General features: G+C 51.1%; 1 protein-coding gene and 1 long non-coding RNA gene across 4 annotated transcripts in view; one reads left to right on the forward strand and one right to left on the reverse strand.

Annotated features, from left to right (window-relative positions):
* Positions 1-3464: 3464 nt before the first annotated feature.
* LOC118239449 lies at positions 3465-5057 on the reverse strand. Its single transcript, XR_004771592.1, has 2 exons — positions 4900-5057; positions 3465-4754 (listed from the first exon to the last, which is right to left on the reverse strand). It is a non-coding gene; the product is annotated as an uncharacterized LOC118239449 (long non-coding RNA).
* A 104-nt stretch (positions 5058-5161) lies between these two features.
* The window catches only part of Znf76 (zinc finger protein 76), a 28995-nt gene continuing 22055 nt past the window's right edge, over positions 5162-12101 (forward strand). The window contains exon 1 of one of the 3 annotated variants that reach the window (XM_027389032.2): positions 5162-5303. The gene's annotated coding sequence lies outside the window, so the exon portion shown is untranslated. Of the gene's footprint in view, positions 5418-12101 lie in introns of all 3 variants that reach the window. The other 2 variants (XM_027389033.2, XM_027389031.2) reach the window with 2 other exon arrangements.

Raw genomic sequence — 12101 nt, forward strand, 5'->3', positions numbered from 1 at the left:
TTTAGGATTCTCAGAGGAGTGCCACTGTGCTGCAGGGCTCTCATTTCCTGATTGGAGTGGGGGAAGACTCAGCTTTGTTGCTAAGTTCAGGTGTGCAGTCTGGGATTTGGCTCTTACGATTCTTTGCAACTCTGAGAAGCATTGGCCCTGTGCGTGTTTGTGGTGACGCTTAACTAGATCAGGAAGTCTGAAAAGTTAGGGAGCATTCAAGTGTCTGCATTTGCTGCTGAGCTTGAAAATGACAGTCTCAAAGTAGGGGGATGGAGGCAGAGTGTAACTGACCCCAAGCAGAAAATGTTAACCTGCCTGGTTTCTTTCTCAAGCCCAGGAAAAGTGGAAGCAAACACCACCAAGGAAACCTTTACACTGGGCCTGTCTCAAAGGTGGAACAGCCACTATTTGGACCAGGACTCCTTTAAGGATTAGAGGGAATAGAAGCCCTGTTTCTGCTGGCAGCTCACTGGCACAAAAGAAATGGTAGTAGTCTGGACAAGCTAAAAATTGTGTGTTCTGTGCGAGCTGAAGTTTCAGAGAATAATTATCATGTGGAAGGCGCTTTTTTGTGTGTGTGTCTGCAGAAGAAAATCTCAAAATACTGTATTTATATACCTGCCTTCCACTGCTACGGATACAGTAAGCATCTCACAATCGATAATAAACAGCAAACAGTGTGGTTCATTAAGTATTTTGCACTTGGGGGAGAATATGTATCTGGATATGTAAAAAGGAATGTTTGGATTTTGTATTGTCTTTTTTATATTATTAAAATACTAAACGGAACCCCTCAGTCTGGCATGCATCTTTTCTACCTCAACAGCTTGTCCTGCAGCTGGGGAGGAATGTATAGAGTTCTGCCTGCATGTCTGCCTGCAGGCCAGAAGCGGGCACCAGATCTCACTACAGATGGCTGTGAGCCACCATGTGGTTGCTGGGAATTGAACTCAGGACCTCTGGAAGAGCAGCCAGTGCTCATAACCTTTGAGCCATCATCTCTCTGCGACTCCCCAACTATCTTATTCCCAATGAGTTCGTATTTGGAAATTCTTGTCCCTTTCTATCTTTAAAAGCAGTATCAGGTACTGTCCCTTGCTGAGAGTGGTAGAACATGTCTTTAATCCCAGTATTCGGGAAGTGGGAGGGCCAGCCTGATCTACATAGTGAGTTTCAGGCCAGCAGGGCTACATAATGGAACCTAGTCTCAAAAACAGAGGGGGTTGGGTGGGTATTTAAAGTGTGTCTTCTCCTGGGGCTGCAGTGGTGGTTCAGTTAAGAGCACTGGCTGCTCTTCCATAGGACCTGAGTTCAGTTCCCACTGCCCACGTCAGGTTGCTCTTTACTGCCTGTCATTTCAGCTCTAGGGGATCTGGCCTCTACAGACACATACACAAATATAAAAACAAATCTTTAGAGTATTACTCCTTTTTAAAAATAATTTTTTAAGACAGGGTTTCTCCAAGTAGCCCTGACTGTCCTGGAACTCGCTCTGGAGAGCAGACTGGCCTGGAACCCACAGAAAGCATTATTCCTCTTAATCACAGTATGGTCTGTAGAAGCTGGCCAGGATACCAGTGCTCAGACATGCCCCATTCCTAGCGCTGACAGTTGCCCAACTGTTCTTTTTAAAGGAAGAGAGTCTTGGCCACCAAAATTGTCAAAGGCAGGTAAGTCAGCTGCTACCATCACCACTCTGCCTGTCGGCCTCTGAACAGTTCCCAGTCCTTTATAGATAACAGCCTCAACTTAGTGCGGATAGTCACTTCAGAGTATGACTTGGGGAACAGGGGGAAAAATTGGCCTGAGCAATTAGGTTGATGCAACATAGCCAACACCTGTAATGAAGACAGGTGAAGTCATTCCAAAGTCATCCCATGATCCCCAAACTGCCACTTTGTGCCAAGCAGTGCGAGATGGCTACCACTGCTTGCTGACAGCCATGCTCAGGGTTCACCTGTATAGCTCTGGAGCTCCACCTGAGGGTTCCATATAGAGCTCTCAACAAGGTGGCCCGAAGACGTTCACTTCCTGTGAATTTGATTTAGTGTGATAAATGAACAGACAAGGGTACATTGCTAGAGCTGCAAATCTGAGAGCCAGATTCAAGATCATGGAGCCACCCTCTGGTGCCACCTCAGTGGCAGTGCACTGTGGCCAGCATGCATAAGGCCTTGCGTTTGAGTCCCAGTGACAAAATAATAAAATTCTACTCCACAATATCTTCCTCACCAATTCTTAGGATCAGAAATTTATTTATTTTGGGGTTTTTTGTTTGTTTGGTTTTAATGATTTTTCAAGACAGAGTTTCTCTGTGTAACAGCCCTGGCTCTTCCTGGAACTCACTCTGTAAACCAGGCTGGTCTCAAACTCACAGAGATCCACCTGCCTCTGCCTCCCGAGTGCTGGGATTAATGGAGTGAACCACCACCGCCTGGCAGGACCTGAAATTTATTAGAATCACTGCTTCAGTTGGGTATAGTGACACATACCTGTAATCCCAGCACTTGGGAAGTAGAGGAATGCAAATTTGTTAGTTTGAGGCTGGCCTAATCTACCTGTTAAGTGTCAAGACAGCCAGGGCTACATAGCGAGGTGCCACTTTATCAAAAAAAAAAAAAAATCAGGATCCATTCCTCAGACAAATGGTTTCTGGGTTCATGTTAAATGTGTAATGGGAGAGGTGACTGAACACAGTGCTGTCTGCCAGAGAATGTGGCAAAGAAGGGGCGTTTTACTATGGTCAAGCGTGGTGGAGTTGAGCAGACATAAAACGTTCATTAGTCTGAGCACTTGGGAGGCAGGAGGCTCTCTATGAGTTTGAGGCCAGCCTGGTCCACAGATCGAGTGCCAGGACAGCCAGGGCTGCACAGAGAAACCGTCTCAAAACACCAAAAAAAAAAAAAAAAAAAAAAAGTAAGTTCACTCTAAATTCTAGTATTTTAAACTCACCAAGTAACTGAAGATGACCTTGAACTTTTTCACTCTGTGCCTTTGGAGTTCAGAGGACAACTAGGGGGAACAGATTCTCTTTCCACCACATGGATTTCAGGAATCGAATTCAGGTTAGCTGGCTTGGCAGCCTTTCCCCAGTGAGCCACCTGCCAGCCCTAATCATCAACTCTTGACCCCTCCTGCTTCCATCTCCACAGGGCTGGGGATTACACGTGTACATGGTATCTGGCTTTCCTGCTGTATTTCTTTCTCTCTTTTTTTTTTCAGTTCAAAGATATCCCAATTTCCTTTTATTGCCCCAAAGCAAAATTGTCAATTACGAGATGATTATGACACAACCATGTCAAACCTAAAAAATCTATTTCTTTTAGCTTTGAGAAGTCAAAAATACCAGATTAACTCTAAGTGTTCTATGTCAACTTAAGTATGTAAAGTGAACACATCTCAGCTTTAAAACGTGGAATATACATTGTGTGTAAGCATTGTTTTTTGGGGGAATGTAATCTACAAAACATTTCTTTTTTTTTAACTAAAACTTCAAACCTTGATACTTGCACATGAAAAATCATAAAAAAATATCTAAGCACACCTGTACAAAGAAACCGACACCAATATGCATACTTCCATACAGAAGTGAATGCCTCAATAGCCGTGTGTTTCGGTAAAAGTTCTGCAAGTATTCCTGCTGCATTTGTAACCCACAATTCATGCTGTAAAACCCTGGAAAGGTCCTGTGCCTGCTGTACTAGGACGGCAGGGCCAGCTCCTACTGGGGACACACTAGGGCAGCAGGAGGAAAGTCCAGTGCCACAGTGAGACTTCAGGATTAACAGGCTCATTTCAAGGATCCTCCCCCTCAATCTACTTAATAAAAATAAATAAATAAATAAATAAATAAATAAATAAACCAACCTGGAAGCTCATTCCCTTTTCATTTTCTGTTAGGTTTCTGAAAATAACCCTAAATCATAATTCCTTCCTGATTGGAGAGGAAATGATAAAAGAACTCTTAAATGTCTGGGTGCCAGCTGTGAAGCTGAGGCAAGAGGATCCCAAGTTCAAGGCTACCTTGTGATACATAGTGAGTTTGGGCCAAAAAAAAAAAGACAAGAAAAAAGACAAGGGGTGGGCGTGGGGAGGGCTTGGTTTTGTTCTTCACATTGCTAGCCTATGGAGAGGAGCGGCTGGTTCCAGGGCTGATGGAGGAAGGAGTGAGGGCCCAGGGAGACTGGCAGGCCTTGTCAGCAGGCAGGCAAAGGCCTGGCTGGAGGGAGAGTAAAGGAAAGGGAGCGCAGGCCCACTGCGAGGGAGGCCGTTGTAGGTAAGAGTGAGAATGTGTGAAGTGAGGCAAAGTGAGATTAGCACGATTTAGCGAACTATTTAAGGACCCGCTCAGAACTGGGAACTTTAGAGCGCACCACGACTCTATGTCCTGCACTCTCCTCCGCTAACCTGAGTGCGGCTCGCCCTTCTGAGGGGGACTCCACCACAGCGGGCCCTCAGGAGGAGAGGTAGCCTGCTGTGAGCCTCCCTCCTGTCCGTGGTTCTCAGGGTTGTCTGCTTATGCTTGGTGCTGCTTTGACATAAGTGTGAAGTAAAGCTTATATACTCGAAACCAACTCGCTGACGCTGTCATTCCTCTCAGGTCAAAACCTGGTAAGGGCTCGAGACGGTGCTGTACCTCAGCGTGGGCCGCCGGCAGGCAGGCAGGCAGGTCCTCTCTGGGGAAGGCCGGGCTGAGGGGCACCATTCATTCTTCAGCAGGGCCGTCGGGGCAGCTCCTCGGCGGGGGCGGCTCGCTCGTCCCTCTGGGAGAAAGGTCCAACAGAGAGGCCCGTCAGGGCCCTTGCTCCTCAGGCAGGCCTCCCTCACAGACACTCCCGTCCCGCGGGGAGGACCTCGGGGCGCGGGGACCGTCCTTCGCAGTCCTTCGCAGTGCCCACCAAGAGATACCTGCCGGGGCTTCCCGGACCGCCTCCTGCAGCGCCGCGGCTCGCCCGCCCGCTCGCCCGCTCGCCCGCTCGCCCGCCCGCCCGCATTGCCATGGCGACCGCGGCCTCCGCGCGGCGTGGTGACGTCAGCACGCCCTCCCCGGGCGCCCCGGCTGGCGAGGCCGCGTCACCCGGCGGCGGCCCGCAGTGAGGGAAGCGGGGCGGAGCTCCGAGGCTCGCCCGACGCGACTCGGCGGCCTGGGCTCCGGGGCCCGGGAACCGGGATAAGCGGGCCGGCCGCCGCGGCGGAGGGGGGCGGGCTGGAGCGTGGCCCCGCGCTGGTCATCCGGGTTCCGGGGCCCGGCGGAGGCCGCGCCGGGAGCGAGCGGGAAGTGCGGCCGCCCTGGAACCTGGATATCGCGCGAGGCAAGCCGCGCGCGGGCGGGCGGGCTATGGCGCAGGCGGGTTGCGGGGCCGGCGCTGGTGGCGGGGCCCGGTGCATGGCGGTCTGTCGGCGGAGTCGCCCTCGGGGGCTGTCAGGTTGGTGGCCGCGGGAAGAGTGGGTCCACCGTGCCCCGAGGCGGGAGGCCGGGCGGACGCGGGCCCCCCGCCCACCCCACCCCACCCCATCCCACCCCACCCCCGGAAGGCCCGGAGCCCGTTCGCCGCGGCCCTGGCCGGGCGGGGGCTCCTGGACGGCGGCCCGGCCCCACCCCCACCCCACCCCCCGGTCCCCCCCCTCCATCCCCCGAGACTCCTCCCCCGGGACTCCAAACCCCACCCCAAGACCCGCCCCCGCCTCCCCGACCCCAGACACCCACCCCACCCACTCACCGCAGACCTTCCCGGTGACCCCCGGTTCATTGACTGCTGGCCCCAGCCCTGCCTCTGGAGCCACCGGCCTCAGCCCCGATGGGACAGTCCTCCGAGACCCCCGCAGCCCCTCGGGACCCCCAAACCACCCTCCCCTGGCTCCTGCACCCGCCCAGCCACACGACTCGCTCACAGGGCACCCTCGCCCTGTAACGCCGGGGTCATCTTCGCCCCCACCGACGCCCCTCTTGGGCCCCCGGCGTCAAACCGCGCGTAACTTAAGCCCCCCAGCCCCAACCCCCACCCCCCAACCCCCCACCACCGTTGTGGTGCTGAAGAGTATCTGGAAATGAAGTTATCAATGGAGGCATCAGAGGATTCTGGATTGAGTGTGTGGCCCCAAGTTCAAGTTCAGATTCTATCGTGTTGGGCTTTGGGGACCTGGGAGAGGCCCTGTCCCTGTGTTGGCCTTCAGTTTCTGATTGATACTGTGATAAGACTGAGTTTGGGGATCCCAAATGTTTCTGCCAATTAAAGTTCCGACAATTGTAGTCAAGACAAAAATAGAGAACTTCTTTGTACTCTGCCCCAGAAGTGTCCCGGGGTCCACACGCCTCGTGGAATCATTTTTCTTCATTCCCACGACCCTCACCCTAATTGTCCACACCCCTCTCCCTTGTCTGGGCTCAGTCGGTTTGTGAAAGCAGTGTAGCAGAGAGCCTCTCTGGGATGTTGACATGGACATCGTAAGCTTGGCTCTTCAGCTGTGGAACTTCTGACATTGCCATTTACTGCCTTTCTGACCCCTCTGTCACTATCGGACAAGGGAGGAGGATAAGATGCCGGACATAACTGGCAGAATATTCAGCACCATTGCTGGCCCACAGAAAGCCTTTAAGGTGTAGCGGTCGTTTTCAGTGAAGGCCGTAACTGCCCAGGGTGCCAGGGGCTCCACAGACAATGAGCACATGGCCATATCAGTCACTACTGCTGCCATCTTGGAACCCCTGTCCCAATCTGACCAGGGCTGCTCACCTCCCTCTGTAACGTCCATAGCTCCTTAATACTGACCGCCCCTCAACCCGCCAGCTTCGACTGTTTGTCAAGCTTAATTTATATAAAGTATCATTCCCTCTCACAAGCCCAAAGTGTTAGTTATATCCGTCACCGCGCCCTCCCCAACTTTTCCTGGGAGTTGCTTAAGTGAAGCAATCTGGAATTCATGCATTTGAACCGCCTCAGAAAACCCACTGACTCCATTGTCTCATATCCTGACTTCCTGGTTTCCCAGCGTCTCCTCAGACCCTTGGTCCTCGCTTTCTAGTAATTCTTAGACTTCATTAAATTCTTAAATCCACCAGCTCATTTCAGGGCCCACAAGGGTCCCTGCTCCCCTCTCTCCCATGACTTAGTGACTTTTCTCTTGTGGATGACTTTTGACTTCTTTTCCCCTGAGACCCCTGCCCCTTCGGTGGGAAGGACATACATACCTTTTTAAATTCCTGTTCGAGGCTCCTGTGGCGAAGGACAGATTAACAAGTGAAAAGCATATAAGTTTATTTAGTATAACTTCTGTGATGGAAAACTTCCAGTTCAGAGTGTGAAGACCTGAAGGTTGATTCTAGGCTTGGGGAAGATGGATAGTTCAAGAGAAATGTAAGGCCAAGGGGATATGGTAAACGGGAGTGGGGTGCATGTCCAGGCTCTTACCCTTGCCTGCATCTTTATAAACAAGGATGCTATTTTTTCATTGGGTATAGGGAAGGCGTCTTATGACCTGCTTCAGAGGAGGGGAGAGGACTTGGTTCTCATGTCCTTTAGGGTAGCATGTCCTGAACCCACTTAGCCTTAACACCTGCCACGCTAAGTAAGCACAGTTTCGTGGAGCCATATTCTCAGCCTCTGTGTCTGTCCTTTGCTCAAGTTTGGGACCTTGGAGCTCCCAGCTCTCATGCCTGAGGAATCTGTATCCCTATGCTATTCCAAGCCTGTTTTCAGCCTGCATCTCAGCTCCTCCCCTAACTTCTGCCATCCCCAGCCACATCCTGTTCCCTGAAACCTCTTAATTGGTTCTAGTGACCTTGTAGTATGCCCAGCTTCTGTGAAATGAGTCACTTCTGCCCAGCATGGTCCCACCCTTGTGCATTCCCGAATCCCACCTTTCTGCACACACGCCTGCTCAGACCCTGCATCTCACCTCATTTCCACCAAGAACCCTTTCCAAACAGGATTTGCCGCTCCCCCTCTCTCCCTCTCCCCTCCCTCTCCCTTTCCCCCTCCCTCTGTCTCCCTCCCCTCTCCCTCCCTCCCCCCTCCTCCCTCCCTTTCACTCTCCCTCTCCTCTCCTCTCCCTTCCTTTCCCTCCCTCCCCCTCTCCTCTTCCTCTCCCTCCCTCTCCCTTCCTTTCCCTCTCCCTCTCCCCTCCTCTTCCCCTCTCCCTCCCCCTTTTCCCTCTCCCTCTCCCCCCCCCCATATAAGCGTCCTTACCTCACCATCTTGGTAACAGTTGATTACATTGTAACTCTCCCTCCCACACAGCTCTGCTCCTGCACTCTCCTGAATTCAGGGCTCTGAATTCTGGGGCTATAGGGGAAACATCCTGAACCTCTGGTTTGTGCTGAGAACCACACTCTTCTCTGGGAACATCTGATGGATTCAGATGTTAGAGCTCTGAGAGCCGTTCTTCAGGTGGTTGGGGTTCAGATGCTAGAGCCCCAGGAGCCCTGTCTTCAGGTAGTTAGGAGAGAGCCCTGGGAAGAACTTGGGCACTGACTGGCTGTGTCTCCTGGACACACTCTTGCACCCGGCCTCTTTATACAGTTGCTTTGCTGGAGATCCTCTGAGGATACAATGTGTTGTCAGCCCTGATTTAGTGCTTGTTTTCCAAGCACTTGGCTCCCCTCTTACTGGAAGCCTGATGGTGAATAACAAACATTAAAGAACCGTGACCCGAAGTCTGCTCTGTGGGTCACCTGACTCCCAGTGTTGGTTGTGTGGCGGGCCCTAAACAGCAGCTGCAGAGAGGTAGAGCTCTGTAGGTGGATCTCAGAAGGCTCTGGCACCCACGTTGCTTTCTAGGGTACAGGACATAGTCTGCCTTTTGTGTGTACTTCTCTCCTCCACCAGCTGCCCTGTGCTTCCTGGGGAACAGAGGCTGGATCCTTTTATCTTCTGGCATCGGAATCTTCCCTCTTGTCTTTGGAAGGCAGTCAGTCGGTCAGTCAGTCATTGCTTACTGCACTGAGCTCTGGAATTGTCAGCTACATGCAAGTGGAACATACTCTGTAGCCGCATCTCCCTTTCCACAGAGCCCTAAGCATGCCAACAGGTCGGACAGTTTGGAACTTAGATGCCTCTCTGTTTAGTCATTGTTCCGGTGAGGGAATGGATAAAGCGCTGGCTTTTGGGTTTGTTGGCTTTGGGGTACGTAAGCCCAAAACAAGTTGGTTGAGAAGACACTAGACTGCAAGCAAGATGGCTCAGCAGGTAAAGAGCCTGATGTGCCAAGTTTGATCCCCAGGACCCATATGGTAGGAGAGAACTGACTCCTCCAAGTTGCCCTCTGACCCCCACACAGATGCCATGGCATGCTTGTGGTGCAAGCGCACACAAAATAAGCGGTTTTAAAGGGCATTAGAATCCAGCAGTACCAGAGTCAGGGACTGCCTCATACAGACTTGTTTTCGAGAAAATGGCTCCGTGAACTGCTTAGGTAGGAGTGGAGGAGAGGAAACCAAGGTTGCTAGCTGACTGTTGGAAATTGTTGGGCCTGTGAATTTTTTCTTGTTTTGTTTGTTTGGTTAGTTGGTTTTTTTTTTTTTTTTTTTTTTTTTTTGGTTTTTCGAGACAAGGTTTCTCTGTGGCTTTGGAGGCTGTCCTGGAACTAGCTCTTGTAGACCAGGCTGGTCTCGAACTCACAGAGATCTGCCTGTCTCTGCCTCCCAAGAGCTGGGATTAAAGCCGTGTGCCACTATCGCCCCGCGTGAATGTTTTAATAGTCTGTTTTTCTGTGTGTTGGAAATCTATGTCAGAACGTGGTGGTGGAGAAGTAGTTAGATGAATATTTACAAATTTACCCTGTTCCTCAGGAAACACCTCCAATCAAATGAGCCTCTACTACTGAATTGGGGCTTACCTAGACTAAGTAGAATATTCAGCACTAACACATATCTGACCTCTTCTGTTTGTGAGCTATCAGAAGGCTAAATTTAAAAATTAGCACTCTGCGGAAGTCTGTGCTGGTGGCCTGGGACCTGCACTATCCTAGCAACAAAAACCCGTTGCCCTGGTGCAGCCCTGTTCCCAGCTCAGGTGAGGTTTCTGGTGGTAAATGGATGAGCTGGATCTGGGGACAGGTGAGGCATGAGAGGGTTCCTTCCTGCAAGGGTTAGAGAGCCCAGACTCAACAAGGTTCTTTCCTTCTGACCAACCTGGAGATCTTGAAGAGATGGTGTCCATTCCTTCACTGATCCACCCATCCACCCACCCATCCACCCACCCACCCATCCATCCACCCACCCATCCTATCAGTATTTTGTCTGCTGTGTGCAAAACACTCTTTTAGGTCTGGGGATAGAGGGCTGAGTTCGCCCTTTGGGGAATAGACAAGAGAGGCCGACAGTACAGCAAACAAAACAAGTTAAGTAGAGAAAGGGAGTGGCCAGGGTTCTCGTTTTAGACAGAGTGGCAAGGGACTTGTTGCTGTAAAGATAACATTTGAGCAAAGATCTGAAAGAAGTTAGAGATGAGCCTGGAATGCACCTGAGGGAAGTTTATTTTCATCAGAGTAGACAAGAAAGCTCAAAGGCGCTGAGGCAGAAATAGCCTTGTGTATTCCAGAAACATGAAGAGCCAGCCGATATAGCTGTGGTACCTAAATGACAAGAGAACAGGAGCAGGAGCTGTTGAGGTGGGGAGTGGATTGGGAACAGATCCTGGGTTTCACAGGTCACCAGCCACTAGAAGAGTCTAGGCAGATAAGTGACATGATTTGACTTACATTCTGAAAGCTCACCCTAGCTGCTTTGTTGAGAATAAGCTAGAAGGGGGCAGAGTAGAAGGACAGGCACTGATGGGAGTGCTCCCGCAGTGGGAACCGGTGGGGTGCTCCTTCGGTGGTCCAGAAAAGAAAAGTGAAGGAGTAAGAGAGAAGTTGTTGAGTTGTGGACTTACTTTCAAAGATAGCAACCGATGGATGGATGGATTGGATGTGGCAAGTAAAGCTGTTGAGGGCAACTCCGGTTTGTGGTCAGGCAGGAAGGAGGAATTCCCACATACTGAGGGGAAAGAGTTTGGAAAATCAGATTGAGACGGAAATATTAGGAATTCACTTTTTTTCCCTGTCTGAGACAGGGTCTCACGTAGCCCAGGCTGGGCTCAAACTTTTGTAGTAGAGGATAACTTGAGATTTTTTGCTGATTTGTTTGTTTTTGTTTTGTTTTCATACAGGGTTTCTCTGTGTATAACAGCCTTGACTGTCCTGGAACTCACTCTGTAGAGCAGGCTGGCCTCAAACTCAGAGATCCGCCTGCCTCTGCCTCCAGAGTGCTGGGATTAAAGGTGTGTACCACTACACCTGGCTGGAATTCACTCCCTCCCGAGCTCCCCAGATAGGATTTCTTTATGTAGCCCTGGCTGTCCCAGAATAAACATGCTATTCATGAGAGAGGCAGGTGGATCTCTGTGAGTTCGAGACCAGCGTGGTCCACAAGTGTTAGCTCCAGGACCGCCTCCAAAGCCACAGGGAAACCCTGTCTGCAAACAAACCAACAAACAAAAGAAGTAAGTTACAGATCAATTGAGGAAAGGCACCTGATGTCAGCTTCCAGCCTCTGACCTCCACACACTCAGAATCACGAGTGTGCGAGCACACGCACATGCACACACATTTTTTTTTAAGCTTCAAATATTCTATTCAATGTTGACATCTTTGTTCCCCTGAGTTTCGGCTGCTTGAATAAAGCATCTGTGGGTATGTTCTCAGGTCACTTGGATAAATAACAGAAACGTGCTCACTGGAGGCTGCCAGACCATCTCCTCTAGGGGCTGCCTCTCTTGCATTCCCAGCAGCAGGGGGTGAGAGTTCATGTCCACACACACCCTTGGCCTGCATTTGATGCTGTGAGTGTCCTGGGGTTCACTCTCCTCGGTCTGTCAGTGCATTGATGCTGTGAGTGTCCTGGGATTCACGCTCCTCAGTCTGTCAGTGCATTGATGCTTGAGTGTCCTGGGGTTCACTCTCCTCGGTCTGTCAGTGCATTGATGCTTGAGTGTCCTGGGGTTCACGCTCCTCAGTCTGTCAGTGCATTGATGCTGTGAGTGTCCTGGGGTTCACTCTCCTGGGTCTGTCAGTGCATTGATGCTGTGAGTGTCCTGGGGTTCACTCTCCTCGGTCTGTCAGTGCATTGATGC

The sequence above is a fragment of the Cricetulus griseus genome (assembly GCF_003668045.3).
Source record: "Cricetulus griseus strain 17A/GY chromosome 1 unlocalized genomic scaffold, alternate assembly CriGri-PICRH-1.0 chr1_0, whole genome shotgun sequence".
In the NCBI taxonomy this organism is placed as follows: Eukaryota; Metazoa; Chordata; class Mammalia; order Rodentia; family Cricetidae; genus Cricetulus; species Cricetulus griseus.